This window comes from Mastomys coucha, unplaced genomic scaffold (assembly GCF_008632895.1).
Source record: "Mastomys coucha isolate ucsf_1 unplaced genomic scaffold, UCSF_Mcou_1 pScaffold20, whole genome shotgun sequence".
NCBI lineage: Eukaryota > Metazoa > Chordata > Mammalia > Rodentia > Muridae > Mastomys > Mastomys coucha.
Window position 1 is genome coordinate 112,677,888 of NW_022196903.1, and position 9,931 is coordinate 112,687,818.

Consider the following 9,931-nt stretch of genomic DNA (forward strand, 5'->3'; position numbering starts at 1 on the left):
AAACACTTGTAAGGCTAGTCCGCTGCCTTCACACGTGTGCAGGTGCCCCAGTCACCCTGCTGGGAGTTCCACAGCGTAAGCGCTTTAGCCTCGAAGCCTGGAGCATCACCTGTCAAAGCCCTGAGGCTAGGTCAGAGAGGAGAACTCAGCAGGAAGAGGCTCCGGAATATCTGACTCTCAATGCCTTCGAAGTACTTCTGAATAAGCTAGCGTTTTGGAGGCTAACTGGCATGCAGCACGCTCTACAGTTCCACAGGGAGAAGGCTGGGGCTTAAAACTCAAGCTCTGCCAGCGGGCAGACTCAGTGACAGAGCATTTGCTCAACGAGCACAAGATTCTGGATTTGATCTCCAACACTTTAAGAATTAAGCAATTCCACTGAAGATCCATTGTATAGGACAGGGATGAAACAAGAATGGGATGCTGGAGAAGAGAAGGAAGGAAGAAATTCCCCATGATCCCAATTTTTTGAACAGAGATTTATTTTATTTTTAATTATGTGTATTTGTGTGCATTTGTGTGTGGGTTATGCATGCAAGTGCGGGTGCCCTCGGAGACCAGAGGCATTGCATCCCTTGGAGCTGGCACTACGGGCTGCTGTGAGTGTCCTGACAGGGGTGCTGGAAGATCAGCAAGCACTCTCAGCCCCTGAGCCATCTCTCCATCTCCCTCCTGTCCAAAGGTTTAAACATGCTAACACACGTTTCCTTCTCTCTCTCCCTCTCTCTCTCCCTCTCTCTCTCTGAACCGATTACAGCAGTGAGCAGTAGTGTTATACAACTCGAACGCTCTCCTGTCTTATAATTTTCTCTGCTAGACAAATTAGCCCATTACCTTTAATATGTCCCAGGACATAGGCAGGATGTAACCAGATTCTCTGCCAGAATATCAGAGGAATATTCCACAGACAATTCCTGACACTCCTCTCCCCCTCTGAGACCTCACAAATCGGGCTTCCACTATGTGTGTTTTTCTCAGCATTCTTGTCTTCTAATCACCCATCAGAATGGTCCGTCCATGTTTGAACTATAGTGAGGCTTTTGTAGCCTACAGTTGCAAATCTTCCCATTATTTCTTCTGCAAACCAGTTCCAGAGACCTGAGCACATATGGCCAGGTCTATCACAGCAACAACCCCACTCTTGGTACCAATTTTCCGGATTAGTTTCTTTCCTTGTTGCCTGATAAATATCTCATAAGGACAAACTTAAGGGAAGAGAGCTTAATTTTGTTTACATTTTAAGGGGATACAATCCATCATGGAGAGGAAACCACAGCAGCAGAGGCTTGAGATAGTTCATCACATTGCATATAAGTCAGCAAAGAGAAACCAATGAATGCTGCTGCTCAGCTGGCTTTTTACTTATGTAGCCCAGCACTTAGTGGGCATCCCACCTAATTAATCTAGTCTAGAAAATCTACCACAGCCATGCCCAAAGCTGTTTCCAGGGTGATTCTATATTCAATCGGTAATCAATATAAACTACCATAATGGAATATCCCATTCTCTAAGAAAGAGGCTCAGAAAGGGAGATTTTTTTTTAAATTTTTTAAAGTTATTTTATTTTATTTCGGTTTTTTGAGACAGGGTTTCTCTGTATAGCCCTGGCTGTCCTGGAACTCACTCTGTAGACCAGGCTGCCCTTGAACTCAGAAATCTGCCTGTCTCTGCCTCCCAAGTGCTGAGATTAAAGGCATGTACTACCACTGCCCAGCCAGAAAGGCATATTTTAATACTTGGTTTTATGCAGAAAATCAGGGACCAAAGTTGGGTGCCATCTGTTGAGTGTAATTTTAAAAAACACATTCTGTCTTTGTCTGTAACCTCGGCCTGTGCTCTGACCACTCCTGGTTCTCCTTGCTCCATCCAGCTTAGCCCATGGATGGCTCAAGCATAAAAACCTTAAACAAAACTCAGGGGAGCCTCAGCGTACATAGGGTGAGTCACCTGCTATAAACTAGAGAAAGACCAAAAAAAAAAAAAAAAAAAAAAAAAAAAAAAAAAAAAGAAAAGAAAAGAAAAAGAAAAAGAAAAAAGGCTACTGTCTCCAACAACAGATACAGGCTAGATTAAATATAAAAATACTTTAGAGAGGCTTTAAAAAATCTTACAAGATTACTCAAATTCTTCAAACATGGGCTCCATGAGAACTCTAAGTTAAATATTCCTGACATGACAGATAAAAAAAAAGCCTAAAAATAAAGTTATACAATAAACAAAAGATAATGCTTTAGAGAAATTTTTAAAAATCTTACAAGATAAATTCTTTGATTCCAAAGAATTTTGGGTTAAATATTCCTGACATGACAAATAAAAAGTCTAAAAATAGACTCATACAATATTTGTTTAGTTTACTTTATTTGTTTTAAATTGTTTTAATTATCAAAATGGGTGTGATTTTGAGTTTTGTGGTTATATTATTATTCCTCTGGGAAAGAGGTCAAGCTAAAGATTTTTCTGGTTACTGGCTCAAGGACATGCTATTTTGGGAGAAAGGCTCTACATTGTATTGACAGAAAAAAAGATTAGGCTCTGGACCCCTTCCAGAGTTATATATATCAGATATGACAGAGGGAGACCCCCTGAAGGACTAGAAAAATTCAAGAGAATCAAACAAGACAGGTAAAGATTCTCCATGCCATCCTTCACATGACATGAATGAAGACTTATGATTGGTTATTACTAAAATTGGCTCATAAAAAGGACAGCTATCTTTCACATACTCAAACAAGGAGCAGAATTTCATCCTTAACTAGTCTATACATTCTACCCAAACCAACACAATCCATACAGATATCTTGATGGTACTTAAATCTGTCTTGAGATTTGTATATTGCAGAGTGTACAGCTTTGACGAGATCATCCTTAGAGATGCTGCACTGGCTGGCTTGGACTCCTGGTGTCATGGATTCTAGGTCATCTTTCCTCTTTCAACCTTCAGACGGATCCAGTCAGAACTTCAGTCAAGCCCTGAGCCTTCTAAGCATCAGAGACAGGATAACAATTGTTGGATTGGCTTTCTCAATGCCTAACCAAATCTGCTAATTTTCCTACTTCTCTCCTCCCCTTTAAAGACTTTTCATCACCAAAAGAAGTTATGGAGAGTTGTCAGCCAAATTCTCTGGGTTTGGGGGTCTGGTAATGGTTATTTTACAAATTATAAAAAGGTTGCCACTCAAGGAAATTTGAGAATGGTACTAATTTTGAACAGGGAGGAAATAGATGGGTGGAGTTGTTTATGTAACCATAATTTTAATTGATAAAAACCTTTCTAATTGTTACAAAGTTAAAATTATATTTTCTTATGTTGGTATGAAATTTATTTTGATACAGATTTATGGTTTACATTGATATAAATTTCTTATATTGATACAAAAATTGAGATTAATACTGTTACTCTTAGTTAGGCATCATGCCTATACAACACATTTAGAAATACAAAGCTTAGACCCAATCTTTCTATGACTGTTATTACAAACTGTTTTCAAATGATTGAACAATGTGAGATAAGGGCCAGAGAGCAAACTCATAGTCATGTTAGATTTCTAATTTAGTTACAAAAGGATGTTTTCAATATATTTAAATTAAAAATAGCTGAAAATAATCAAAGTTTAACAGTTCAGATTACCATATATATATCTTAAAAAACATCAAAAATCTATAAAATAGGTTACTTAATGTTATTTAATCACTTGACAATGAGACATACCTGCTCCAGACAACAACCCCTTCTTAGTTCACAACCCCTTCTTAGTTCACAACCCCTTCTTAGTTCAGAGAAGATGTTGAGCATCTTCACTTCCAGACAAGATTACTTATCGTGGCAAGACAGCCACTGGGCAGAAATTGCCCATTTCATCAACAGACAATACTGTCCAAAGGGCACATTTTACAGAATAATAGACTGTTGACTTTGCTATAGACAGGGTCAGTGGCCTTTCAACTAATTCTACATTATAAGTCTGTCAGAGAGATGATCTAAGTTTTTATCTCCTAGGTTTTATAGAATGGGGGACTGTCCAAATAATCAATCATCTCTACAAATTGATTAAGTTTCAGAAGCCATTTTTGTGCTTCCTATATTTTCAAGAAATATTTAGTCATTCTCAGATTTCTGATGGGATTAAAGAATAAGTTTAGTCTCATAATCAAACTCAAGTTATTAAACATTGAGAGAGAGAGTTTATAGAGTGGGTGACAGTTTTCAGATGACATTACAGCGAAAATCTAAACATAACCCAAGGATAGAATCATAATTCCTTCAGTTAGGAAATATGGTAGAGTACTTTGTCTAATTGACAAATTGATAGACTAAATGTCCTTTGTACCTCACACTCTATATAATTTATTTTATTATGTTTTAGTTCAATTTTTTTTTTTTTTAATTTTCATTGGACCAAAAAGGTGACGCGTAGGGGGAGGTGCTGATTCTCTCATTTGTTCTTGATTTGGTCAATAAAGAAGGCGGGAGCCAACTGCTGGACAAAGGGTAAAGATGGAACTTCCGGGTCCCAGGAGGAGGGGAGATGCAGTGAAAGAGAAGGGGCTTTTCAGCCAGGCCTTGGAAGGAGAAGCATGAAACAACCACGTAAGACCCTGGGGAAGCTAGAACCAGCAGCCTCCACCACTGGGGGATAGCCAAAGAGGTCGACAAAGACTGGCTTACGTAGGCTAGCTACTGAGGTTAGGGCAAGAGATTCTGCACCCAGAAAATGTGCTATCTGGCAAGTTCTAAAATAATAAAGCTGTCTGAGTGTTTTTCATTCCTTGGAGCAAAGTTGGGTAAAGATAGAAGTCTGGTTGGTAAACAGAAGGGAACCGGGAGCGACCAGAGTGTAGGCAGCAGCTCTAGGGTCTCCATAGCTGGCGGCCTGGTGAGGAGCGAAGAAGCTGAAGGAGCTTGAACATCAGCTTCCGGGCTCTCCCGGCTTGGCGGATGGTTGCAATTGATCCTGAGCTAAGCCAGATGGATGGAGCAAAGGGAACCGGAGAGGTCAGAGTTCAGGCTAAGGTCTCAGACAAAGACAATAGTGTGTTTTTAAAAATTACACGCAACAGACTAAGCCATGAGTGCTCTGCTCTTTAAATAAAATTTATTCCCTTATAAAAGAGGTGAAAGGTTGGTTTAGTATCCTGCCACTGAAATCACTGATCTTTTCTAGAAGTTTTCTAGTAGAATTTTGGAAGTCTCATGTATTCTGTCATATCAACTTCAAATAGGGCTAATTTGACTTCTATTTGTATCTGCTTAATTTCCTTTTCTTATCTTACTGCTTTGTCTAGTACTTCGAGCACCTATTGAAAAAGAGTGGGGATTATGGACAGCCTTATCTTGTTCCTGATTTTAATGGGCTTGGTTCTAGTTCTTCTCCATTTTTTCCCCCCAGACAGGGTTTTGTTATGTAGCCCAGGCTGGCCCTGAACTCTTCATCCTCCTGAGTGCTGGAATTATAGGCATGAAACTCCTCCCCTGGCTTTCAGTCCTTGTTTAATAGTTACATTGTAGGTAATGGGATTTTACACTGCAGTGTGAAACAATGAAGCAGAGAGAATCTTCCTAGTGTTTGGGAAATGATATTACCAGACTGCCACCAAGGAAACTACAACATATTAACATGCTCTCTCTCTCTCTCTCTCTCTCTCTCTCTCTCTCTCTCTCTCTCTCTCTCACAAACACACACACACACACACACACACACACACACACACACACACATACACACACACACATACACACCTTGCTATCTAGCTGAGGATGACATTATACTCCTGATCTTCCTGTCCCCACCTCTTAAGTGATGGTTCTAGAACTCTAGGCATGATCAACCATGCTCAGCTTAAGGGTTTTTTTCCACTCTTGGAGATGGAACTTAGGGTCTCACACATGTTGTTAAGTGTTAATGTACCGTTGGGAGCAATTGTTAATTTGTCTTGATAGGAAGCATTCTAAACATCCCTTTTATATACAGAAAAGGTATGAGAAAATCCAATGATTCTTTGTCACATAATAAGTCCATGTCAAATTCAAAGAGACCAGGTAATAAGCTGCTATTTCACATATTCTAATTCTTAAGGTTTTTATTGTAATTTCTTAGTATTTGCATCTTTACTCGTAACATTTGGGTTTCACTTTGCTCCACATCCATTTGCAGAAAATTAAAGAATAAGCAATGAAAAGAAAGAGTGCTGGCTGGTAACTCCATCCCATAGGAGAGCCACTCTGGTGTAGCACTGCCAGCAGGAACGTGTTCTAGATTCATTTTACACCCTTCAGGCTGCTGTGTGAAATTCTCTTTCTAGGTAACAGATGGCCAAGTGGAACTCAGCAGGGTTGGTGACATGCCCAGCATGTTAGTCAGGATAGAACAGAGTTCAAATCCACTCTACACTGCCTCCAGAGCCTCTCAGCATCCAAGGTCTGCATCAGGATGATCAAAGTCATGGCTCATCCTATCCCAAGTCCTTTGGCTGCAGAGGGGTGGCTGGGCTTGAATGAGTGCATTTTCCAGACCAGGGCTCCAGGCTGGGATTCATTTGGTGTTTGAGAGCCAGCTAGTGTTTGGCATGGGCATGGAATAGGCATCTGAGTGAAGATCTAGTTCCAGCACCCTGGGCAGCTGCAAGCCAGATGGGCACCATGACTCTGAGCCTGCCAGGACCTCCCCGCACACCCCGTACACCTTCCTGCCGGTGGTTTCCTGTGAGATGGCCCTCTCCTTTGAGCCTCTGCTGAGAATCCCCCAACCCCCAACACTCCCCATGGGTTTCCTGCATATTTTCCCTGTTGGGCCTCTGTTCTCCTCACTGCCCCGCCCCCGGGCATCTGGCAGAGCTTTCCCTCTTACTCTCAATGTGTGGTTTCTTCGGAGTCCCTCCTCAAAGGCCAACTGTCCTGAATCTGTGTGGATTCCCCACGTGGCAGTGTTCCTGCCTGGCAGCTCCATCAGGGAGGATGTGCTCATCTGATACAAATTCACCCAGACCTGCCTTGGGCATGGTGATAAATAGAAGGGGTTCTTTTTAAATAGTCCGAGCATGTTTACACCAGACAGCTACAGGAATGTGCAAGGTTTTCTATAAGAAGTTATATGTGGGGGCATCATTGGGAGCTCAGAGGAGCTTGCCACATGGTCATGGAGGGTGGGGGCAGGATCACAGAACCCTGCGGAATACTGTCACAAGACTGCATGTGCGAAGGGGCACTGCACACAGCTACAGGCCACGGGCGGCAGCCACAAGCATGCCAATTCAGGCATCTTGTTCAGAAGGAAACAAACAGTTCTTTGAGGCTCTGATACCAGATTTATGTGAGAGGTGAGGGAAAAGGACCAGAATCAGGAAGGGCATAGGACATCCTCTCTCAAGGATGCGCTGGGATGACAATGCCTGTGGTCTACGTATTGTGCCGACTCTGATCTCTCTGGATCATGTATCAATTCTTATTTTCCAGCTGGGAAAGTACAGAACACTTTTCCTTATACAGGGGTCCACAGCAGAGCCAAAGGCTCCCAAACATGACTGCTGTAGCAACAGCCACTTGGGTGGCATCAGAGCCTCAGCTCTGGAGAGTTTGCCCACCTCTAGCCTGGCAGTGGATCATCTCAGCCACTTACGTTGAATAAAGACATCTTCATAATTAAGAAGTGTGTGGGGGAGCAACTCACATTGTGTAGAAACACATCAAATCTCTGTGGTAAGCAAAGAAAATGTATCTTTAACTTGGCTGAAATCATCATTTCTCAACCATTTTGATCACACTAATTAATAATTAGTCACTAAATACCTACCAGCCTGAAAGAGAGGGGTGAGGGTTGAACTGCGCTGGATTACACGATCCCAGCCTCTTCCAGCCCTAAGACCTGCCACTTTGTGGACAAAGACTCCACCATGAAGCTGGGACTAGTAATAAAGTGTAACGGGAGTGGGGAAGTACGGATGTGCTGACACTCATCCTAACAAGACGATGGCCCAAGACGGGAGAGAAGTAACACAGGAAGAGGGGAAAATAAAACACAGAAGCCAACAGACAACACCAGGAAGCCTTGGTCAGGGAAAACTGAAGCGTGTGGTCCACTGCAAAGCACGAGGCTGTCACAGAATTTTCTGGGTAGCAAGAAAGGCTCAGGTGGAGATTGGGGGGGCACAGGAAGGTCCTTCCTCTGTGGTGAGGAGCCTGTTTCCTCGGGGCCACAGGGGCCATGAGAAGGGACCTTGGGGAGTGGATTAGGCAAAAGTCGGGAGGATCCAGCAAGAAAGCATGGCAGACACCAGCCATGCACCTCGGACCGTTCTCCAGCCACAAAGGAGACTGAAACCCTTAGCATTTACACGGGTGGGCCTGGAGGTGAACGATTGCGTTAGGTGAACTAGTGGAAACACGAAAGACACACGCCTCACAGCCTCTCGCGTGTGTGGAAGTTCCAAGGTGATGGCCTGAATACAGACTAGTGATTCCTAGTGATTCCCCGAGGGCTGGAAAGTTGGGTAAGGATGAGAAAGGACCCCCAGTGCCTCACAGAACCCCAATAACGTATACACTATGCGTATGCTAATCAAAAATAAAAGTAATATTTTCAAGAAGCATAGCATGGCCTCAGGACCAGCAAAGAGGCGATCCAGACAGCCTGGCACGGTGCAAAAGACAGAGGACATGTAACTCGCCACTTACTGTGAACGGCTACAGGTTTCAGTGCACCGTCTGCCTTCCCTTCTTATCACACTCCTGTCGGGCATCTGTGCCCTTTTCTACCCCACCTCCCAGTGTCCTTTTGCCTCTACTTCCCCTCAAGTTATGACCCAGTTTCTATCCTTCATGGCCAAACTTCCCTGATGACATTTGCTGTCCTGTTTACCACTTCCTGACAGACAGACACACCACATCAGACTCATCATGTCCTCAAGCAGTCCCATATACCCTCCCTTCCATCCAGCAGTTCCTAGTCTGTTCTCACAAGTGTTGTGACCAGGTTGGAGTCCACCAGTCCTAAAGCCACAGCGACCTTTCATGTCCAGGAAGCAGGTCTTACACCTGCCCCTGCAATGGTCTGAAACCTGGGCCATTCAGCTCTCACTCCCCTGAGCGGGTAAATCCTCACAAACTCACCCCAAATGTTCCCATGTGAATATCAGAAGCATCAGAGAGAGAACCTGGACTCGCTCTTACAGTGCTTGGTGAAGCCTTAATCTTCAGAAGGCGCCGCGCCAGCCAGGGCTGACATCCGAGATGACAGGGAGACACACACTTCACCACAGAACGCAAATTCAGCTCAGCGTTGTCAGACAAATCACCGGAGCACAGACCTGTATTGTCCCCAGTGACAGAACTTGGTCACAGGTTTACAGACTCACTTCAATAAGTAACACATGGCTGCTGCTATACAGGCTGGCTTTAACTGTTCAAAGACACCGTAGTTCAGTGTTTAAAGTCTCACTGGCTCACAGAAGGCAAGGAAACAGAGCGATATAAAGTGTACACCAATGTGCCAAATAGTTATAATCAGAACAACCCTAACTCCATATTTTTCTGCAAAGCAACAACCAAAAGTTTCATGGAGCCCAAGAGAGGACAGTTTCCATAGGCAGATGAAGCTGGGTCCCATTCTATGAACAATAATATCCCGGAGCCAAGAGAAATGGAGAATCCTGGGAACAAGTGAAGCCAATCACAAGGCTGTGTGACTAATTTACTCTCCTTTTTCTGAGACAGGGTTTCTCTGTGGAGCCCTGGCTGTCCTGGAACTCACTCTGTAGACCAGGATGGCCTTGAACTCAGCGATCTGCCTGTCTCTGCCTCCCAAATGCTGGGATCAAAGGTGTGCACCTGGCTTGATTAACCTATTTTTAAAAGGACAATCCTGCTGGGCGTGGTGGCGCACGCCTTTAATTCCAGCACTTGGGAGGCAGAGGCAGGCAGATTTCTGAGTTCAAGGCC

General features: G+C 43.5%; 1 protein-coding gene across 2 annotated transcripts in view; it reads right to left on the reverse strand.

Annotated features, from left to right (window-relative positions):
- Window positions 1–9,931, reverse strand: part of Wnt5b (Wnt family member 5B) — a 113,512-nt gene that overhangs the window by 83,784 nt on the left and 19,797 nt on the right. The window lies entirely within an intron of this gene.